The 20128-nt window shown below is 62.9% G+C and overlaps 2 non-coding genes across 2 annotated transcripts; both read left to right on the top strand.

Annotated features, from left to right (window-relative positions):
* The first annotated feature begins 7411 nt into the window (after positions 1-7411).
* Positions 7412-7530, top strand: LOC131868496 (5S ribosomal RNA). The gene has a single exon (XR_009366948.1). It is a non-coding gene; the product is annotated as a 5S ribosomal RNA (ribosomal RNA).
* A 7804-nt stretch (positions 7531-15334) lies between these two features.
* LOC131868495 (5S ribosomal RNA) lies at positions 15335-15453 on the top strand. Its single transcript, XR_009366947.1, has one exon. It is a non-coding gene; the product is annotated as a 5S ribosomal RNA (ribosomal RNA).
* The last annotated feature ends 4675 nt before the right edge of the window (positions 15454-20128 follow it).

Raw genomic sequence — 20128 nt, 5'->3', positions numbered from 1 at the left:
GAGCTTTGGAGCACACTTCGGAGCGCACCAATGATGCGCTCCATTCAAAAGTTTCCTGAAAAGGCAAAAAAAGTTGAGATTATAGAATTTCCCACTTGAGAGATTGTAAAAAAAAAAAATTTAAAATGAAGGAAACGCGGGTGCCAAGGTGTGCGCAGCCCAGCCAAGGTGTGCGCACCAAGGCGCCCACCCTGGCGAAGGTGCACGCAAGGTGCGCACCCGAGGCAAACCGGACAATTAACCCAACTTTCGACTTCGCGCGCACCTTGGAGCGCACTTCGGAGCGCTCCTTGGTGCGCACCAATCTTGGGCACCTCGGAGTGCACCATGGCGCCCACCAAGGTGCGCACCCGGGGCAAACCGAGCTCCGACTTCGTGCGCACCTTGGAGCGCACGAAAGGTGCGCACCATGGCGCCCACCAAGGTGCGCAGCCCAGCCAAGGCGTGCGCATCAAGGTGCGCACCTTGGCGAAGGTGCGCACCCGGGGCAAACCGAGCTCCGACTTCGTGCGCACCTTGGAGCGCACAAAAGGTGCGCAACCCAGCCAAGGTGTGCGCACCCCGGTCAAACCGAGCTCCGAATCGTGCGCACCAGAGGTGCACGCCATCGTGCGCACCTTGGAGCACACTTCGGAGCCCTCCTTGGTGCGCGCCGATGTTGCGCACCTCGGAGCGCACCCGGGGAAAACAATGCAATTAACCCGACTTTCGACTTCGTGGGCACCTCGGAGCGCTCTCGGGTTCGCACCTCGGAGCACACCGAGGTGCGCACCTTTGATGCGCTGCCTTCACCAATTTCCAGAAAAGGCAAGAAAACATTGAGAAGGTGTGCGCACCGAGGTGCCCACCCTGGCGAAGGTGCACGCGAGGTGCGCACCCGGGGCAAACCGGGCTCCGACTTCGTGCACGCCGCACCTTGGAGCACACTTCGGAGCGCTCCTTGGTGCGCACCAGGGCGCGCAACCCAGCCGAGGTGCCCACCCCGGCGAAGGTGCACGCGAGGTGCGCACCCGGGGCAAACCGGGCTCCGACTTCGTGCACGCCATGGTGCCCACCGCGGCGAAGGTGCACGCGAGGTGCGCACCCGGGGCAAACCGGGCTCCGACTTCGTGCACGCCGCACCTTGGAGCACACTTCGGAGCGCTCCTTGGTGCGCACCATGGTGCCCACCAGGGCGCGCAACCCCGCCGAAGGTGCACGCGAGGTGCGCACCCGGGGCAAACCGGGCTCCGACTTCGTGCACGCCGCACCTTGGAGCACACTTCGGAGCGCTCCTTGGTGCGCACCATGGTGCCCACCAGGGCGCGCAACCCCGCCGAAGGTGCACGCGAGGTGCGCACCCGGGGCAAACCGGGCTCCGACTTCGTGCACGCCATGGTGCGCATCGCGGCGAAGGTGCGCACCCGGGGCAAACCGGGCTCCGACTTCGTGCACGCCGCACCTTGGAGCACACTTCGGAGCGCTCCTTGGTGCGCACCAGGGCGCGCAACCCAGCCGAGGTGCCCACCCCGGCGAAGGTGCACGCGAGGTGCGTACCCGGGGCAAACCGGGCTCCGACTTCGTGCACGCCGCACCTTGGAGCACACTTCGGAGCGCTCCTTGGTGCGCACCATGGTGCCCACCAGGCCGCGCAACCCAGCCAAGGTGTGCGCACCAAGGTGCACGCGAGGTGCGCACCCGGGGCAAACCGGGGTCCGACTTCGTGCACGCCGCACCTTGGAGCACACATCGGGGCGCTCCCGGGTTCGCACCGGCGTTGCGCACCGTGGTGGGCACCTCGGAGCACACCAAGGTGGGCAGCGAGGTGCGCACCTTTGATGCGATGCCTTCACTAATTTCCATAAAAGGCAAAAAAAAAACGAGATTTTAAAATTTCCGTTTTGAAAGATAGTGAGAAAAAGGGAATGCTGGTGCCATCTTGAGCCCGCCCTGGTGCGCAGCCCAGCCAAGGTGTGCGCACCAAGGTGCCCACCCTGGCGAAGGTGCGCGCCCGGGCAATTAACCCAACTTCCAACTTCGCGCGCGCCAGGGTGGGAGCGCACCCAACAACCGGGCCTGGGAAGAGCCAATGCGAGAAACCCCACCAAACGCTCTGACAAAAAAAGAGGGGGCGCTCCAGTAACCCCGCTTCGGAGCGCACCCTGGGCAAACCCAGCCAAGGTGCCCACCCCGGCCAAGGTGCAGGCGAGGTGCGCACCCGGGGCAAACCGGGCTCCGACAACGTGCACGCCGCACCTTGGAGCACACTTCGTAGCGCTCCCGGGTGCGCACCTCAGAGCACACCAAGGTGGGCAGCGAGGTGCGCACCTTTGATGCGCTGCCTTCACTAATTTCCAGAAAAGGCAAAAAAAAAAGGAGATTTTAAAATTTCCGTTTTGAAAGATAGTGAAAAAAACGGAACGCGCGTGCCATCTTGAGCCCGCCCTGGTGCGCAGCCCAGGTAAGGTGCCCACCCTGGCAAAGGTGCGCACCCGGGCAATTAACCCTACTTCCGACTTCGTGCGCGCCAGGGTGGCAACCGGGCCTCGGAAGAGCCAATGCGAGAAACCCCACCAAACGCTCCGACAAAAAAAGAGGCGGCGCTCCAATAACCCCGCTTCGGAGCGCAGCCGGGGCAAACCCAGCCAAGGTGCCCACCCCAACGAAGGTGCACGCGAGGTGCGCACCCGGGGCAAACCGGGCTCCGACAACGTGCACGCAGCACCTTGGAGCACACTTCGAAGCACTCCCGGGTGCCCACCGGCGTTGCGCACCGTGGTGGGCAGCGAGGTGCGCACCTTTGATGCGCTGCCTTCACTAATTTCCAGAAAAAGGCAAAAAAAAATGAGATTTTAAAATTTCCGTTTTGAAAGATAGTGAAAAAAAAGGAACGCGGGTGCCATCTTGAGCCCGCCCTGGTGCGCAGCCCAGGCAAGGCATGCGCACCAAGGTGCCCACCCGAGGTGCACACCCGGGGCAAACCGGGCTCCGACTTCGTGCAGGCCGCACCTTGGAGCACACTTCGGAGCGCTCCTTGGTGCGCACCATGGTGCCCACCAGGGCGCGCAACCCAGCCAAGGTCTGCACACCAAGGTGCCCACCCCGGCGAAGGTGCACGCGAGGTGCGCACCCGGGGCAAACCGGGCTCCGACTTCGTGCACGCCATGGTGCCCACCGCGGCGAAGGTGCACGCGAGGTGCGCACCCGGGGCAAACCGGGCTCCGACTTCGTGCACGCCGCACCTTGGAGCACACTTCGGAGCGCTCCTTGGTGCGCACCATGGTGCCCACCAGGGCGCGCAACCCAGCCAAGGTGTGCGCACCAAGGTGCACGCGAGGTGCGCACCCGGGGCAAACCGGGGTCCGACTTCGTGCACGCCGCACCTTGGAGCACACATCGGAGCGCTCCCAGGTTCGCACCAGCGTTGCGCACCTTTGATGCGCTGCCTTCACTAATTTCCAGAAAAGGCAAAAAAAAACGATATTTTAAAATTTCCGTTCTGAAAGATAGTGAAAAAAACGGAACGCGGGTGCCATCTTGAGCCCTTCCTGGTGCGCAGCCCAGGCAAGTTGTGCGCACCAAGGTGCCCACCCTGGCGGAGGTGCGCGCCCGGGGCAAACCGGGCTCCGACTTCGTGCACTGCATGGTGCCCACCAAGGCGCGCAACCCAGCCAAGGTGCCCACCGCAGCGAAGGTGCACGCGAGGTGCACACCCGGGGCAAACCGGGCTCCGACTTCGTGCACGCCGCACCTTGGAGCACACTTCAGAGCGCTCCTTGGTGCGCACCAGGGCGCGCAACCCAGCCGAGGTGCCCACCCCGGCGAAGGTGCACGCGAGGTGCGCACCCGGGGCAAACCGGGCTCCGACTTCGTGCACGCCATGGTGCCCACCGCGGCGAAGGTGCGCACCCGGGGCAAACCGGGCTCCGACTTCGTGCACGCCGCACCTTGGAGCACACTTCGGAGCGCTCCTTGGTGCGCACCATGGTGCCCACCAGGCCGCGCAACCCAGCCAAGGTGTGCGCACCAAGGTGCACGCGAGGTGCGCACCCGGGGCAAACCGGGGTCCGACTTCGTGCACGCCGCACCTTGGAGCACACATCGGGGCGCTCCCGGGTTCGCACCGGCGTTGCGCACCGTGGTGGGCACCTCGGAGCACACCAAGGTGGGCAGCGAGGTGCGCACCTTTGATGCGATGCCTTCACTAATTTCCATAAAAGGCAAAAAAAAAACGAGATTTTAAAATTTCCGTTTTGAAAGATAGTGAGAAAAAGGGAATGCTGGTGCCATCTTGAGCCCGCCCTGGTGCGCAGCCCAGCCAAGGTTTGCGCACCAAGGTGCCCACCCTGGCGAAGGTGCGCGCCCGGGCAATTAACCCAACTTCCAACTTCGCGCGCGCCAGGGTGGGAGCGCACCCAACAACCGGGCCTGGGAAGAGCCAATGCGAGAAACCCCACCAAACTCTCTGACAAAAAAAGAGGGGGCGCTCCAGTAACCCCGCTTCGGAGCGCACCCTGGGCAAACCCAGCCAAGGTGCCCACCCCGGCCAAGGTGCAGGCGAGGTGCGCACCCGGGGCAAACCGGGCTCCGACAACGTGCACGCCGCACCTTGGAGCACACTTCGTAGCGCTCCCGGGTGCGCACCTCAGAGCACACCAAGGTGGGCAGCGAGGTGCGCACCTTTGATGCGCTGCCTTCACTAATTTCCAGAAAAGGCAAAAAAAAAAGGAGATTTTAAAATTTCCGTTTTGAAAGATAGTGAAAAAAACGGAACGCGCGTGCCATCTTGAGCCCGCCCTGGTGCGCAGCCCAGGTAAGGTGCCACCCTGGCAAAGGTGCGCACCCGGGCAATTAACCCTACTTCCGACTTCGTGCGCGCCAGGGTGGCAACCGGGCCTCGGAAGAGCCAATGCGAGAAACCCCACCAAACGCTCCGACAAAAAAAGAGGCGGCGCTCCAATAACCCCGCTTCGGAGCGCAGCCGGGGCAAACCAAGCCAAGGTGCCCACCCCGACGAAGGTGCACGCGAGGTGCGCACCCGGGGCAAACCGGGCTCCGACAACGTGCACGCAGCACCTTGGAGCACACTTCGAAGCACTCCCGGGTGCCCACCGGCGTTGCGCACCGTGGTGGGCAGCGAGGTGCGCACCTTTGATGCGCTGCCTTCACTAATTTCCAGAAAAAGGCAAAAAAAAATGAGATTTTAAAATTTCCGTTTTGAAAGATAGTGAAAAAAAAGGAACGCGGGTGCCATCTTGAGCCCGCCCTGGTGCGCAGCCCAGGCAAGGCATGCGCACCAAGGTGCCCACCCGAGGTGCACACCCGGGGCAAACCGGGCTCCGACTTCGTGCAGGCCGCACCTTGGAGCACACTTCGGAGCGCTCCTTGGTGCGCACCATGGTGCCCACCAGGGCGCACCCGGGGCAAACCGGGCTCCGACTTCGTGCACGCCGCACCTTGGAGCACACATCGGAGCGCTCCCAGGTTCGCACCAGCGTTGCGCACCTTTGATGCGCTGCCTTCACTAATTTCCAGAAAAGGCAAAAAAAAACGATATTTTAAAATTTCCGTTCTGAAAGATAGTGAAAAAAACGGAACGCGGGTGCCATCTTGAGCCCTTCCTGGTGCGCAGCCCAGGCAAGTTGTGCGCACCAAGGTGCCCACCCTGGCGGAGGTGCGCGCCCGGGGCAAACCGGGCTCCGACTTCGTGCACTGCATGGTGCCCACCAAGGCGCGCAACCCAGCCAAGGTGCCCACCGCAGCGAAGGTGCACGCGAGGTGCGCACCCGAGGTGCACACCCGGGGCAAACCGGGCTCCGACTTCGTGCACGCCGCACCTTGGAGCACACTTCAGAGCGCTCCTTGGTACGCACCAGGGCGCGCAACCCAGCCAAGGTGCTCACCCCGGCGAAGGTGCACGCGAGGTGCGCACCCGGGGCAAACCGGGCTCGAACTTCGTGCACGCCGCACCTTGGAGCACACATCGGAGCGCTCCCGGGTTCGCACCAGCATTGCGCACCTTTGATGCGCTGCCTTCACTAATTTCCAGAAAAGGCAAAAAAAAGAAAAAAATGAGATTTTAAAATTTCCGTTTTGAAAGATAGTGAAAAAAACGGAACGCGGGTGCCATCTTGAGCCCGCCCTGGTGTGCAGCCCAGGCAAGTTGTGCGCACCAAGGCACCCACCCTGGCCAAGGTGGGTCACGGGGTGGGTCCTAGGGTGGGTAACGGGGTGGGTACTAAGGTGCGTGCCAAGGTGGGTCATAGGGTGGGTGCCAAGGTGGGCACCAGGGTGGGTGTGCACCAACCCTAGCCAGGGTAGGTCACGGGGTGGTTGTCGGGGTGGGCGTCAAGGAGCCAAGGTGGGTGGCAAGTAGCCAAGTTGCGTGCCAAGGTGGGTGTCGGGGTGGGTGCCAAGGATCCAAGGTGGGTGCCAAGGAACCAAGGTGGGTGTCTGGGTGGGTGCCGAGGTGGGAGCCAGGGTGGGTCCCAAGGTGAGTGCAAAGGTGGGTGCCAGGGTCAAGGTGAGTGCCAATGTGGGTTCCAAGGTGCCAGGGTCAGGGTGAGTGCCAATGTGGGTTCAAAGGTGCTAAGTTGGGTGCGAGGTTGGGTGCGAGGGTGGGTGGGTGCCAAGGTGTGCTAGGTGGAAGCCCGGGTGGGTCGGCATCCCATGGGTGTCGAGTTGGGTGCCTGATGGGTGCTTCTTGTCAAGTTTTAGTCGTCGGGACTCATTTCGAGCCTTAGAGGTCGTTTCTTGTCCGGTTGCCCTGTCTTCGACCTGGGAACCCAATTTTGGTCCTCGGGTCCCATTTTTTTTTGTCTCGCATCCCACTTTTGGCCTGTGGCCTTTTCGGGGTCGATTCTCGTTTTGGGCATCAGAGCATGTTTCTTCTCCTAAAACCCAATATTTGTTTATTAAGTCTCGGAACACATTTTTGTTCTCGTGGACCCATCATGGGTCTTGGAACGCATTTGTGGTCCTTGGGTCCCATTTTGCATCCCGAAACTTGTGTTTTGGTGCTTGATCCCTATTTTGGGTGCCCACCTTGCACCAAGTGCGCACCCGGGGCAAACCGAGCGCCTTGGTGCACCGGGGCAAGATCGAGCGTGCACCCGAGGCGCCCCGAACATGCACCAAGGTGCACTCGGCCCACATGTGAGCGCAGGTCGTTGCGCCCGAGGTGGTGTGTGGGCACCGCGTTGCAGACGGGACACTGCACGCACACGACGCCCCCTCCAGGTGCACGCACGTAGGCCGGGCCGGGTGCACACCCGACGCCCTAGCAAGGTGCGCGCACCCGGGCAGGGCTCACACTTGGCGAACGGGGCGCACTTCGCGAGGGAGGGTGTGCACCTCGACGGGGGTGGGTGGCCGGGGTGGATTCGCACGTGGGTCGCGGTTTGCTAAGTACACACTGCGACAAGCTCATAACGGGTGCGATCATACCAGCGTTAGTGCACCGGATCCCATCAGAACTCCGCAGTTAAGCGCGCTTGGGCCGGAGTAGTACTGGGATGGGTGACCTCCCGGGAAGTCCCGGTGTTGCACCCTTTTTTAGTTTTTCGCCGGGCGTCGCAATGCTATTTGAATAAACCTTTTGCCCGTTTGCGTTCTCGTCGGGGCCGGGCCGGGCCGGGGTGCGCTGCCCGCACTACCGCGCGCGCGGGGGCGACACCGAGCGCGCACCCGAGGCGCCCCGAGCACACAGGCCACGGTGCAACCCGGGCGTTGTGCGCGCACCCCGGTGCGCCCGAGGTGCTGCGCGCGCACCCAGGTGAAATCGGTGTGCACCTCGGCCAGTGCGCGCTCGGTCGAGTCGCGCACGTTGGCCAAGGTGCACGGTGATGTTTCTTACTCTAAGGTTCCGCACCAGACGCCCGGGACAGGTGAGCGAAGCTGGGCGGGGCCGGGTGCGCGGCCGGGGCAGGTGCACGCAGCTGGAGAGAGCTTTGGAGCACACTTCGGAGCGCACCAATGATGCGCTCCATTCAAAAGTTTCCTGAAAAGGCAAAAAAAGTTGAGATTATAGAATTTCCCACTTGAGAGATTGTAAAAAAAAAAAATTTAAAATGAAGGAAACGCGGGTGCCAAGGTGTGCGCAGCCCAGCCAAGGTGTGCGCACCAAGGCGCCCACCCTGGCGAAGGTGCACGCAAGGTGCGCACCCGAGGCAAACCGGACAATTAACCCAACTTTCGACTTCGCGCGCACCTTGGAGCGCACTTCGGAGCGCTCCTTGGTGCGCACCAATCTTGGGCACCTCGGAGTGCACCATGGCGCCCACCAAGGTGCGCACCCGGGGCAAACCGAGCTCCGACTTCGTGCGCACCTTGGAGCGCACGAAAGGTGCGCACCATGGCGCCCACCAAGGTGCGCAGCCCAGCCAAGGCGTGCGCATCAAGGTGCGCACCCTGGCGAAGGTGCGCACCCGGGGCAAACCGAGCTCCGACTTCGTGCGCACCTTGGAGCGCACAAAAGGTGCGCAACCCAGCCAAGGTGTGCGCACCCCGGTCAAACCGAGCTCCGAATCGTGCGCACCAGAGGTGCACGCCATCGTGCGCACCTTGGAGCACACTTCGGAGCCCTCCTTGGTGCGCGCCGATGTTGCGCACCTCGGAGCGCACCCGGGGAAAACAATGCAATTAACCCGACTTTCGACTTCGTGGGCACCTCGGAGCGCTCTCGGGTTCGCACCTCGGAGCACACCGAGGTGCGCACCTTTGATGCGCTGCCTTCACCAATTTCCAGAAAAGGCAAGAAAACATTGAGAAGGTGTGCGCACCGAGGTGCCCACCCTGGCGAAGGTGCACGCGAGGTGCGCACCCGGGGCAAACCGGGCTCCGACTTCGTGCACGCCGCACCTTGGAGCACACTTCGGAGCGCTCCTTGGTGCGCACCAGGGCGCGCAACCCAGCCGAGGTGCCCACCCCGGCGAAGGTGCACGCGAGGTGCGCACCCGGGGCAAACCGGGCTCCGACTTCGTGCACGCCATGGTGCCCACCGCGGCGAAGGTGCACGCGAGGTGCGCACCCGGGGCAAACCGGGCTCCGACTTCGTGCACGCCGCACCTTGGAGCACACTTCGGAGCGCTCCTTGGTGCGCACCATGGTGCCCACCAGGGCGCGCAACCCCGCCGAAGGTGCACGCGAGGTGCGCACCCGGGGCAAACCGGGCTCCGACTTCGTGCACGCCGCACCTTGGAGCACACTTCGGAGCGCTCCTTGGTGCGCACCATGGTGCCCACCAGGGCGCGCAACCCCGCCGAAGGTGCACGCGAGGTGCGCACCCGGGGCAAACCGGGCTCCGACTTCGTGCACGCCATGGTGCGCACCGCGGCGAAGGTGCGCACCCGGGGCAAACCGGGCTCCGACTTCGTGCACGCCGCACCTTGGAGCACACTTCGGAGCGCTCCTTGGTGCGCACCAGGGCGCGCAACCCAGCCGAGGTGCCCACCCCGGCGAAGGTGCACGCGAGGTGCGTACCCGGGGCAAACCGGGCTCCGACTTCGTGCACGCCGCACCTTGGAGCACACTTCGGAGCGCTCCTTGGTGCGCACCATGGTGCCCACCAGGCCGCGCAACCCAGCCAAGGTGTGCGCACCAAGGTGCACGCGAGGTGCGCACCCGGGGCAAACCGGGGTCCGACTTCGTGCACGCCGCACCTTGGAGCACACATCGGGGCGCTCCCGGGTTCGCACCGGCGTTGCGCACCGTGGTGGGCACCTCGGAGCACACCAAGGTGGGCAGCGAGGTGCGCACCTTTGATGCGATGCCTTCACTAATTTCCATAAAAGGCAAAAAAAAAACGAGATTTTAAAATTTCCGTTTTGAAAGATAGTGAGAAAAAGGGAATGCTGGTGCCATCTTGAGCCCGCCCTGGTGCGCAGCCCAGCCAAGGTGTGCGCACCAAGGTGCCCACCCTGGCGAAGGTGCGCGCCCGGGCAATTAACCCAACTTCCAACTTCGCGCGCGCCAGGGTGGGAGCGCACCCAACAACCGGGCCTGGGAAGAGCCAATGCGAGAAACCCCACCAAACGCTCTGACAAAAAAAGAGGGGGCGCTCCAGTAACCCCGCTTCGGAGCGCACCCTGGGCAAACCCAGCCAAGGTGCCCACCCCGGCCAAGGTGCAGGCGAGGTGCGCACCCGGGGCAAACCGGGCTCCGACAACGTGCACGCCGCACCTTGGAGCACACTTCGTAGCGCTCCCGGGTGCGCACCTCAGAGCACACCAAGGTGGGCAGCGAGGTGCGCACCTTTGATGCGCTGCCTTCACTAATTTCCAGAAAAGGCAAAAAAAAAAGGAGATTTTAAAATTTCCGTTTTGAAAGATAGTGAAAAAAACGGAACGCGCGTGCCATCTTGAGCCCGCCCTGGTGCGCAGCCCAGGTAAGGTGCCCACCCTGGCAAAGGTGCGCACCCGGGCAATTAACCCTACTTCTGACTTCGTGCGCGCCAGGGTGGCAACCGGGCCTCGGAAGAGCCAATGCGAGAAACCCCACCAAACGCTCCGACAAAAAAAGAGGCGGCGCTCCAATAACCCCGCTTCGGAGCGCAGCCGGGGCAAACCCAGCCAAGGTGCCCACCCCGACGAAGGTGCACGCGAGGTGCGCACCCGGGGCAAACCGGGCTCCGACAACGTGCACGCAGCACCTTGGAGCACACTTCGAAGCACTCCCGGGTGCCCACCGGCGTTGCGCACCGTGGTGGGCAGCGAGGTGCGCACCTTTGATGCGCTGCCTTCACTAATTTCCAGAAAAAGGCAAACAAAAATGAGATTTTAAAATTTCCGTTTTGAAAGATAGTGAAAAAAAAGGAACGCGGGTGCCATCTTGAGCCCGCCCTGGTGCGCAGCCCAGGCAAGGCATGCGCACCAAGGTGCCCACCCGAGGTGCACACGCGGGGCAAACCGGGCTCCGACTTCGTGCAGGCCGCACCTTGGAGCACACTTCGGAGCGCTCCTTGGTGCGCACCATGGTGCCCACCAGGGCGCGCAACCCAGCCAAGGTCTGCACACCAAGGTGCCCACCCCGGCGAAGGTGCACGCGAGGTGCGCACCCGGGGCAAACCGGGCTCCGACTTCGTGCACGCCATGGTGCCCACCGCGGCGAAGGTGCACGCGAGGTGCGCACCCGGGGCAAACCGGGCTCCGACTTCGTGCACGCCGCACCTTGGAGCACACTTCGGAGCGCTCCTTGGTGCGCACCATGGTGCCCACCAGGGCGCGCAACCCAGCCAAGGTGTGCGCACCAAGGTGCACGCGAGGTGCGCACCCGGGGCAAACCGGGGTCCGACTTCGTGCACGCCGCACCTTGGAGCACACATCGGAGCGCTCCCAGGTTCGCACCAGCGTTGCGCACCTTTGATGCGCTGCCTTCACTAATTTCCAGAAAAGGCAAAAAAAAACGATATTTTAAAATTTCCGTTCTGAAAGATAGTGAAAAAAACGGAACGCGGGTGCCATCTTGAGCCCTTCCTGGTGCGCAGCCCAGGCAAGTTGTGCGCACCAAGGTGCCCACCCTGGCGGAGGTGCGCGCCCGGGGCAAACCGGGCTCCGACTTCGTGCACTGCATGGTGCCCACCAAGGCGCGCAACCCAGCCAAGGTGCCCACCGCAGCGAAGGTGCACGCGAGGTGCACACCCGGGGCAAACCGGGCTCCGACTTCGTGCACGCCGCACCTTGGAGCACACTTCAGAGCGCTCCTTGGTGCGCACCAGGGCGCGCAACCCAGCCGAGGTGCCCACCCCGGCGAAGGTGCACGCGAGGTGCGCACCCGGGGCAAACCGGGCTCCGACTTCGTGCACGCCATGGTGCCCACCGCGGCGAAGGTGCGCACCCGGGGCAAACCGGGCTCCGACTTCGTGCACGCCGCACCTTGGAGCACACTTCGGAGCGCTCCTTGGTGCGCACCATGGTGCCCACCAGGCCGCGCAACCCAGCCAAGGTGTGCGCACCAAGGTGCACGCGAGGTGCGCACCCGGGGCAAACCGGGGTCCGACTTCGTGCACGCCGCACCTTGGAGCACACATCGGGGCGCTCCCGGGTTCGCACCGGCGTTGCGCACCGTGGTGGGCACCTCGGAGCACACCAAGGTGGGCAGCGAGGTGCGCACCTTTGATGCGATGCCTTCACTAATTTCCATAAAAGGCAAAAAAAAAACGAGATTTTAAAATTTCCGTTTTGAAAGATAGTGAGAAAAAGGGAATGCTGGTGCCATCTTGAGCCCGCCCTGGTGCGCAGCCCAGCCAAGGTTTGCGCACCAAGGTGCCCACCCTGGCGAAGGTGCGCGCCCGGGCAATTAACCCAACTTCCAACTTCGCGCGCGCCAGGGTGGGAGCGCACCCAACAACCGGGCCTGGGAAGAGCCAATGCGAGAAACCCCACCAAACTCTCTGACAAAAAAAGAGGGGGCGCTCCAGTAACCCCGCTTCGGAGCGCACCCTGGGCAAACCCAGCCAAGGTGCCCACCCCGGCCAAGGTGCAGGCGAGGTGCGCACCCGGGGCAAACCGGGCTCCGACAACGTGCACGCCGCACCTTGGAGCACACTTCGTAGCGCTCCCGGGTGCGCACCTCAGAGCACACCAAGGTGGGCAGCGAGGTGCGCACCTTTGATGCGCTGCCTTCACTAATTTCCAGAAAAGGCAAAAAAAAAAGGAGATTTTAAAATTTCCGTTTTGAAAGATAGTGAAAAAAACGGAACGCGCGTGCCATCTTGAGCCCGCCCTGGTGCGCAGCCCAGGTAAGGTGCCACCCTGGCAAAGGTGCGCACCCGGGCAATTAACCCTACTTCCGACTTCGTGCGCGCCAGGGTGGCAACCGGGCCTCGGAAGAGCCAATGCGAGAAACCCCACCAAACGCTCCGACAAAAAAAGAGGCGGCGCTCCAATAACCCCGCTTCGGAGCGCAGCCGGGGCAAACCAAGCCAAGGTGCCCACCCCGACGAAGGTGCACGCGAGGTGCGCACCCGGGGCAAACCGGGCTCCGACAACGTGCACGCAGCACCTTGGAGCACACTTCGAAGCACTCCCGGGTGCCCACCGGCGTTGCGCACCGTGGTGGGCAGCGAGGTGCGCACCTTTGATGCGCTGCCTTCACTAATTTCCAGAAAAAGGCAAAAAAAAATGAGATTTTAAAATTTCCGTTTTGAAAGATAGTGAAAAAAAAGGAACGCGGGTGCCATCTTGAGCCCGCCCTGGTGCGCAGCCCAGGCAAGGCATGCGCACCAAGGTGCCCACCCGAGGTGCACACCCGGGGCAAACCGGGCTCCGACTTCGTGCAGGCCGCACCTTGGAGCACACTTCGGAGCGCTCCTTGGTGCGCACCATGGTGCCCACCAGGGCGCACCCGGGGCAAACCGGGCTCCGACTTCGTGCACGCCGCACCTTGGAGCACACATCGGAGCGCTCCCAGGTTCGCACCAGCGTTGCGCACCTTTGATGCGCTGCCTTCACTAATTTCCAGAAAAGGCAAAAAAAAACGATATTTTAAAATTTCCGTTCTGAAAGATAGTGAAAAAAACGGAACGCGGGTGCCATCTTGAGCCCTTCCTGGTGCGCAGCCCAGGCAAGTTGTGCGCACCAAGGTGCCCACCCTGGCGGAGGTGCGCGCCCGGGGCAAACCGGGCTCCGACTTCGTGCACTGCATGGTGCCCACCAAGGCGCGCAACCCAGCCAAGGTGCCCACCGCAGCGAAGGTGCACGCGAGGTGCGCACCCGAGGTGCACACCCGGGGCAAACCGGGCTCCGACTTCGTGCACGCCGCACCTTGGAGCACACTTCAGAGCGCTCCTTGGTACGCACCAGGGCGCGCAACCCAGCCAAGGTGCTCACCCCGGCGAAGGTGCACGCGAGGTGCGCACCCGGGGCAAACCGGGCTCGAACTTCGTGCACGCCGCACCTTGGAGCACACATCGGAGCGCTCCCGGGTTCGCACCAGCATTGCGCACCTTTGATGCGCTGCCTTCACTAATTTCCAGAAAAGGCAAAAAAAAGAAAAAAATGAGATTTTAAAATTTCCGTTTTGAAAGATAGTGAAAAAAACGGAACGCGGGTGCCATCTTGAGCCCGCCCTGGTGTGCAGCCCAGGCAAGTTGTGCGCACCAAGGCACCCACCCTGGCCAAGGTGGGTCACGGGGTGGGTCCTAGGGTGGGTAACGGGGTGGGTACTAAGGTGCGTGCCAAGGTGGGTCATAGGGTGGGTGCCAAGGTGGGCACCAGGGTGGGTGTGCACCAACCCTAGCCAGGGTAGGTCACGGGGTGGTTGTCGGGGTGGGCGTCAAGGAGCCAAGGTGGGTGGCAAGTAGCCAAGTTGCGTGCCAAGGTGGGTGTCGGGGTGGGTGCCAAGGATCCAAGGTGGGTGCCAAGGAACCAAGGTGGGTGTCTGGGTGGGTGCCGAGGTGGGAGCCAGGGTGGGTCCCAAGGTGAGTGCAAAGGTGGGTGCCAGGGTCAAGGTGAGTGCCAATGTGGGTTCCAAGGTGCCAGGGTCAGGGTGAGTGCCAATGTGGGTTCAAAGGTGCTAAGTTGGGTGCGAGGTTGGGTGCGAGGGTGGGTGGGTGCCAAGGTGTGCTAGGTGGAAGCCCGGGTGGGTCGGCATCCCATGGGTGTCGAGTTGGGTGCCTGATGGGTGCTTCTTGTCAAGTTTTAGTCGTCGGGACTCATTTCGAGCCTTAGAGGTCGTTTCTTGTCCGGTTGCCCTGTCTTCGACCTGGGAACCCAATTTTGGTCCTCGGGTCCCATTTTTTTTTGTCTCGCATCCCACTTTTGGCCTGTGGCCTTTTCGGGGTCGATTCTCGTTTTGGGCATCAGAGCATGTTTCTTCTCCTAAAACCCAATATTTGTTTATTAAGTCTCGGAACACATTTTTGTTCTCGTGGACCCATCATGGGTCTTGGAACGCATTTGTGGTCCTTGGGTCCCATTTTGCATCCCGAAACTTGTGTTTTGGTGCTTGATCCCTATTTTGGGTGCCCACCTTGCACCAAGTGCGCACCCGGGGCAAACCGAGCGCCTTGGTGCACCGGGGCAAGATTGAGCGTGCACCCGAGGCGCCCCGAACATGCACCAAGGTGCACTCGGCCCACATGTGAGCGCAGGTCGTTGCGCCCGAGGTGGTGTGTGGGCACCGCGTTGCAGACGGGACACTGCACGCACACGACGCCCCCTCCAGGTGCACGCACGTAGGCCGGGCCGGGTGCACACCCGACGCCCTAGCAAGGTGCGCGCACCCGGGCAGGGCTCACACTTGGCGAACGGGGCGCACTTCGCGAGGGAGGGTGTGCACCTCGACGGGGGTGGGTGGCCGGGGTGGATTCGCACGTGGGTCGCGGTTTGCTAAGTACACACTGCGACAAGCTCATAACGGGTGCGATCATACCAGCGTTAGTGCACCGGATCCCATCAGAACTCCGCAGTTAAGCGCGCTTGGGCCGGAGTAGTACTGGGATGGGTGACCTCCCGGGAAGTCCCGGTGTTGCACCCTTTTTTAGTTTTTCGCCGGGCGTCGCAATGCTATTTGAATAAACCTTTTGCCCGTTTGCGTTCTCGTCGGGGCCGGGCCGGGCCGGGGTGCGCTGCCCGCACTACCGCGCGCGCGGGGGCGACACCGAGCGCGCACCCGAGGCGCCCCGAGCACACAGGCCACGGTGCAACCCGGGCGTTGTGCGCGCACCCCGGTGCGCCCGAGGTGCTGCGCGCGCACCCAGGTGAAATCGGTGTGCACCTCGGCCAGTGCGCGCTCGGTCGAGTCGCGCACGTTGGCCAAGGTGCACGGTGATGTTTCTTACTCTAAGGTTCCGCACCAGACGCCCGGGACAGGTGAGCGAAGCTGGGCGGGGCCGGGTGCGCGGCCGGGGCAGGTGCACGCAGCTGGAGAGAGCTTTGGAGCACACTTCGGAGCGCACCAATGATGCGCTCCATTCAAAAGTTTCCTGAAAAGGCAAAAAAAGTTGAGATTATAGAATTTCCCACTTGAGAGATTGTAAAAAAAAAAAATTTAAAATGAAGGAAACGCGGGTGCCAAGGTGTGCGCAGCCCAGCCAAGGTGTGCGCACCAAGGCGCCCACCCTGGCGAAGGTGCACGCAAGGTGCGCACCCGAGGCAAACCGGACAATTAACCCAACTTTCGACTTCGCGCGCACCTTGGAGCGCACTTCGGAGCGCTCCTTGGTGCGCACCAATCTTGGGCACCTCGGAGTGCACCATGGCGCCCACCAAGGTGCGCACCCGGGGCAAACCGAGCTCCGACTTCGTGCGCACCTTGGAGCGCACGAAAGGTGCGCACCATGGCGCCCACCAAGGTGCGCAGCCCAGCCAAGGCGTGCGCATCAAGGTGCGCACCCTGGCGAAGGTGCGCACCCGGGGCAAACCGAGCTCCGACTTCGTGCGCACCTTGGAGCGCACAAAAGGTGCGCAACCCAGCCAAGGTGTGCGCACCCCGGTCAAACCGAGCTCCGAATCGTGCGCACCAGAGGTGCACGCCATCGTGCGCACCTTGGAGCACACTTCGGAGCCCTCCTTGGTGCGCGCCGATGTTGCGCACCTCGGAGCGCACCCGGGGAAAACAATGCAATTAACCCGACTTTCGACTTCGTGGGCACCTCGGAGCGCTCTCGGGTTCGCACCTCGGAGCACACCGAGGTGCGCACCTTTGATGCGCTGCCTTCACCAATTTCCAGAAAAGGCAAGAAAACATTGAGAAGGTGTGCGCACCGAGGTGCCCACCCTGGCGAAGGTGCACGCGAGGTGCGCACCCGGGGCAAACCGGGCTCCGACTTCGTGCACGCCGCACCTTGGAGCACACTTCGGAGCGCTCCTTGGTGCGCACCAGGGCGCGCAACCCAGCCGAGGTGCCCACCCCGGCGAAGGTGCACGCGAGGTGCGCACCCGGGGCAAACCGGGCTCCGACTTCGTGCACGCCATGGTGCCCACCGCGGCGAAGGTGCACGCGAGGTGCGCACCCGGGGCAAACCGGGCTCCGACTTCGTGCACGCCGCACCTTGGAGCACACTTCGGAGCGCTCCTTGGTGCGCACCATGGTGCCCACCAGGGCGCGCAACCCCGCCGAAGGTGCACGCGAGGTGCGCACCCGGGGCAAACCGGGCTCCGACTTCGTGCACGCCGCACCTTGGAGCACACTTCGGAGCGCTCCTTGGTGCGCACCATGGTGCCCACCAGGGCGCGCAACCCCGCCGAAGGTGCACGCGAGGTGCGCACCCGGGGCAAACCGGGCTCCGACTTCGTGCACGCCATGGTGCGCACCGCGGCGAAGGTGCGCACCCGGGGCAAACCGGGCTCCGACTTCGTGCACGCCGCACCTTGGAGCACACTTCGGAGCGCTCCTTGGTGCGCACCAGGGCGCGCAACCCAGCCGAGGTGCCCACCCCGGCGAAGGTGCACGCGAGGTGCGTACCCGGGGCAAACCGGGCTCCGACTTCGTGCACGCCGCACCTTGGAGCACACTTCGGAGCGCTCCTTGGTGCGCACCATGGTGCCCACCAGGCCGCGCAACCCAGCCAAGGTGTGCGCACCAAGGTGCACGCGAGGTGCGCACCCGGGGCAAACCGGGGTCCGACTTCGTGCACGCCGCACCTTGGAGCACACATCGGGGCGCTCCCGGGTTCGCACCGGCGTTGCGCACCGTGGTGGGCACCTCGGAGCACACCAAGGTGGGCAGCGAGGTGCGCACCTTTGATGCGATGCCTTCACTAATTTCCATAAAAGGCAAAAAAAAAACGAGATTTTAAAATTTCCGTTTTGAAAGATAGTGAGAAAAAGGGAATGCTGGTGCCATCTTGAGCCCGCCCTGGTGCGCAGCCCAGCCAAGGTGTGCGCACCAAGGTGCCCACCCTGGCGAAGGTGCGCGCCCGGGCAATTAACCCAACTTCCAACTTCGCGCGCGCCAGGGTGGGAGCGCACCCAACAACCGGGCCTGGGAAGAGCCAATGCGAGAAACCCCACCAAACGCTCTGACAAAAAAAGAGGGGGCGCTCCAGTAACCCCGCTTCGGAGCGCACCCTGGGCAAACCCAGCCAAGGTGCCCACCCCGGCCAAGGTGCAGGCGAGGTGCGCACCCGGGGCAAACCGGGCTCCGACAACGTGCACGCCGCACCTTGGAGCACACTTCGTAGCGCTCCCGGGTGCGCACCTCAGAGCACACCAAGGTGGGCAGCGAGGTGCGCACCTTTGATGCGCTGCCTTCACTAATTTCCAGAAAAGGCAAAAAAAAAAGGAGATTTTAAAATTTCCGTTTTGAAAGATAGTGAAAAAAACGGAACGCGCGTGCCATCTTGAGCCCGCCCTGGTGCGCAGCCCAGGTAAGGTGCCCACCCTGGCAAAGGTGCGCACCCGGGCAATTAACCCTACTTCCGACTTCGTGCGCGCCAGGGTGGCAACCGGGCCTCGGAAGAGCCAATGCGAGAAACCCCACCAAACGCTCCGACAAAAAAAGAGGCGGCGCTCCAATAACCCCGCTTCGGAGCGCAGCCGGGGCAAACCCAGCCAAGGTGCCCACCCCGACGAAGGTGCACGCGAGGTGCGCACCCGGGGCAAACCGGGCTCCGACAACGTGCACGCAGCACCTTGGAGCACACTTCGAAGCACTCCCGGGTGCCCACCGGCGTTGCGCACCGTGGTGGGCAGCGAGGTGCGCACCTTTGATGCGCTGCCTTCACTAATTTCCAGAAAAAGGCAAACAAAAATGAGATTTTAAAATTTCCGTTTTGAAAGATAGTGAAAAAAAAGGAACGCGGGTGCCATCTTGAGCCCGCCCTGGTGCGCAGCCCAGGCAAGGCATGCGCACCAAGGTGCCCACCCGAGGTGCACACGCGGGGCAAACCGGGCTCCGACTTCGTGCAGGCCGCACCTTGGAGCACACTTCGGAGCGCTCCTTGGTGCGCACCATGGTGCCCACCAGGGCGCGCAACCCAGCCAAGGTCTGCACACCAAGGTGCCCACCCCGGCGAAGGTGCACGCGAGGTGCGCACCCGGGGCAAACCGGGCTCCGACTTCGTGCACGCCATGGTGCCCACCGCGGCGAAGGTGCACGCGAGGTGCGCACCCGGGGCAAACCGGGCTCCGACTTCGTGCACGCCGCACCTTGGAGCACACTTCGGAGCGCTCCTTGGTGCGCACCATGGTGCCCACCAGGGCGCGCAACCCAGCCAAGGTGTGCGCACCAAGGTGCACGCGAGGTGCGCACCCGGGGCAAACCGGGGTCCGACTTCGTGCACGCCACACCTTGGAGCACACATCGGAGCGCTCCCAGGTTCGCACCAGCGTTGCGCACCTTTGATGCGCTGCCTTCACTAATTTCCAGAAAAGGCAAAAAAAAACGAGATTTTAAAATTTCCGTTCTGAAAGATAGTGAAAAAAACGGAACGCGGGTGCCATCTTGAGCCCTTCCTGGTGCGCAGCCCAGGCAAGTTGTGCGCACCAAGGTGCCCACCCTGGCGGAGGTGCGCGCCCGGGGCAATCCGGGCTCCGACTTCGTGCACTGCATGGTGCCCACCAAGGCGCGCAACCCAGCCAAGGTGCCCACCGCAGCGAAGGTGCACGCGAGGTGCGCACCCGAGGTGCACACCCGGGGCAAACCGGGCTCCGACTTCGTGCACGCCGCACCTTGGAGCACACTTCAGAGCGCTCCTTGGTGCGCACCAGGGCGCGCAACCCAACCAAGGTCTGCACACCAAGGTGCTCACCCCGGCGAAGGTGCACGCGAGGTGCGCACCCGGGGCAAACCGGGCTCGGACTTCGTGCACGCCGCACCTTGGAGCACACATCGGAGCGCTCCCGGGTTCGCACCAGCATTGCGCACCTTTGATGCGCTGCCTTCACTAATTTCCAGAAAAGGCAAAAAAAAAAAAAAAAAAACGAGATTTTAAAATTTCCGTTTTGAAAGATAGTGAAAAAAACGGAACGCGGGTGCCATCTTGAGCCCGCCCTGGCGAAGGTGCGCACCCGAGGCAAACCGGGCAATTAACCCAACTTCCGATTTCGTGCACGCCAGGGTGGGTGCGCACCCAACAACCGGGCCTGGGAAGCCCCAATGCGAGAAACCCCACCAAACGCTCGGACAAAAAAAGAGGGGCCGCTCCAATAACCCCACTTCGGAGCGCACCAGAAACCACACTGGACGCTTGGGCAAAAATGTAATGCGC

This window comes from Cryptomeria japonica, unplaced genomic scaffold, assembly GCF_030272615.1.
Source record: "Cryptomeria japonica unplaced genomic scaffold, Sugi_1.0 HiC_scaffold_208, whole genome shotgun sequence".
NCBI classification, from domain to species: Eukaryota; Viridiplantae; Streptophyta; class Pinopsida; order Cupressales; family Cupressaceae; genus Cryptomeria; species Cryptomeria japonica.
Note: the sequence above shows the minus strand (reverse complement) of the source record. Positions and strands in the feature narration are given on the sequence as shown.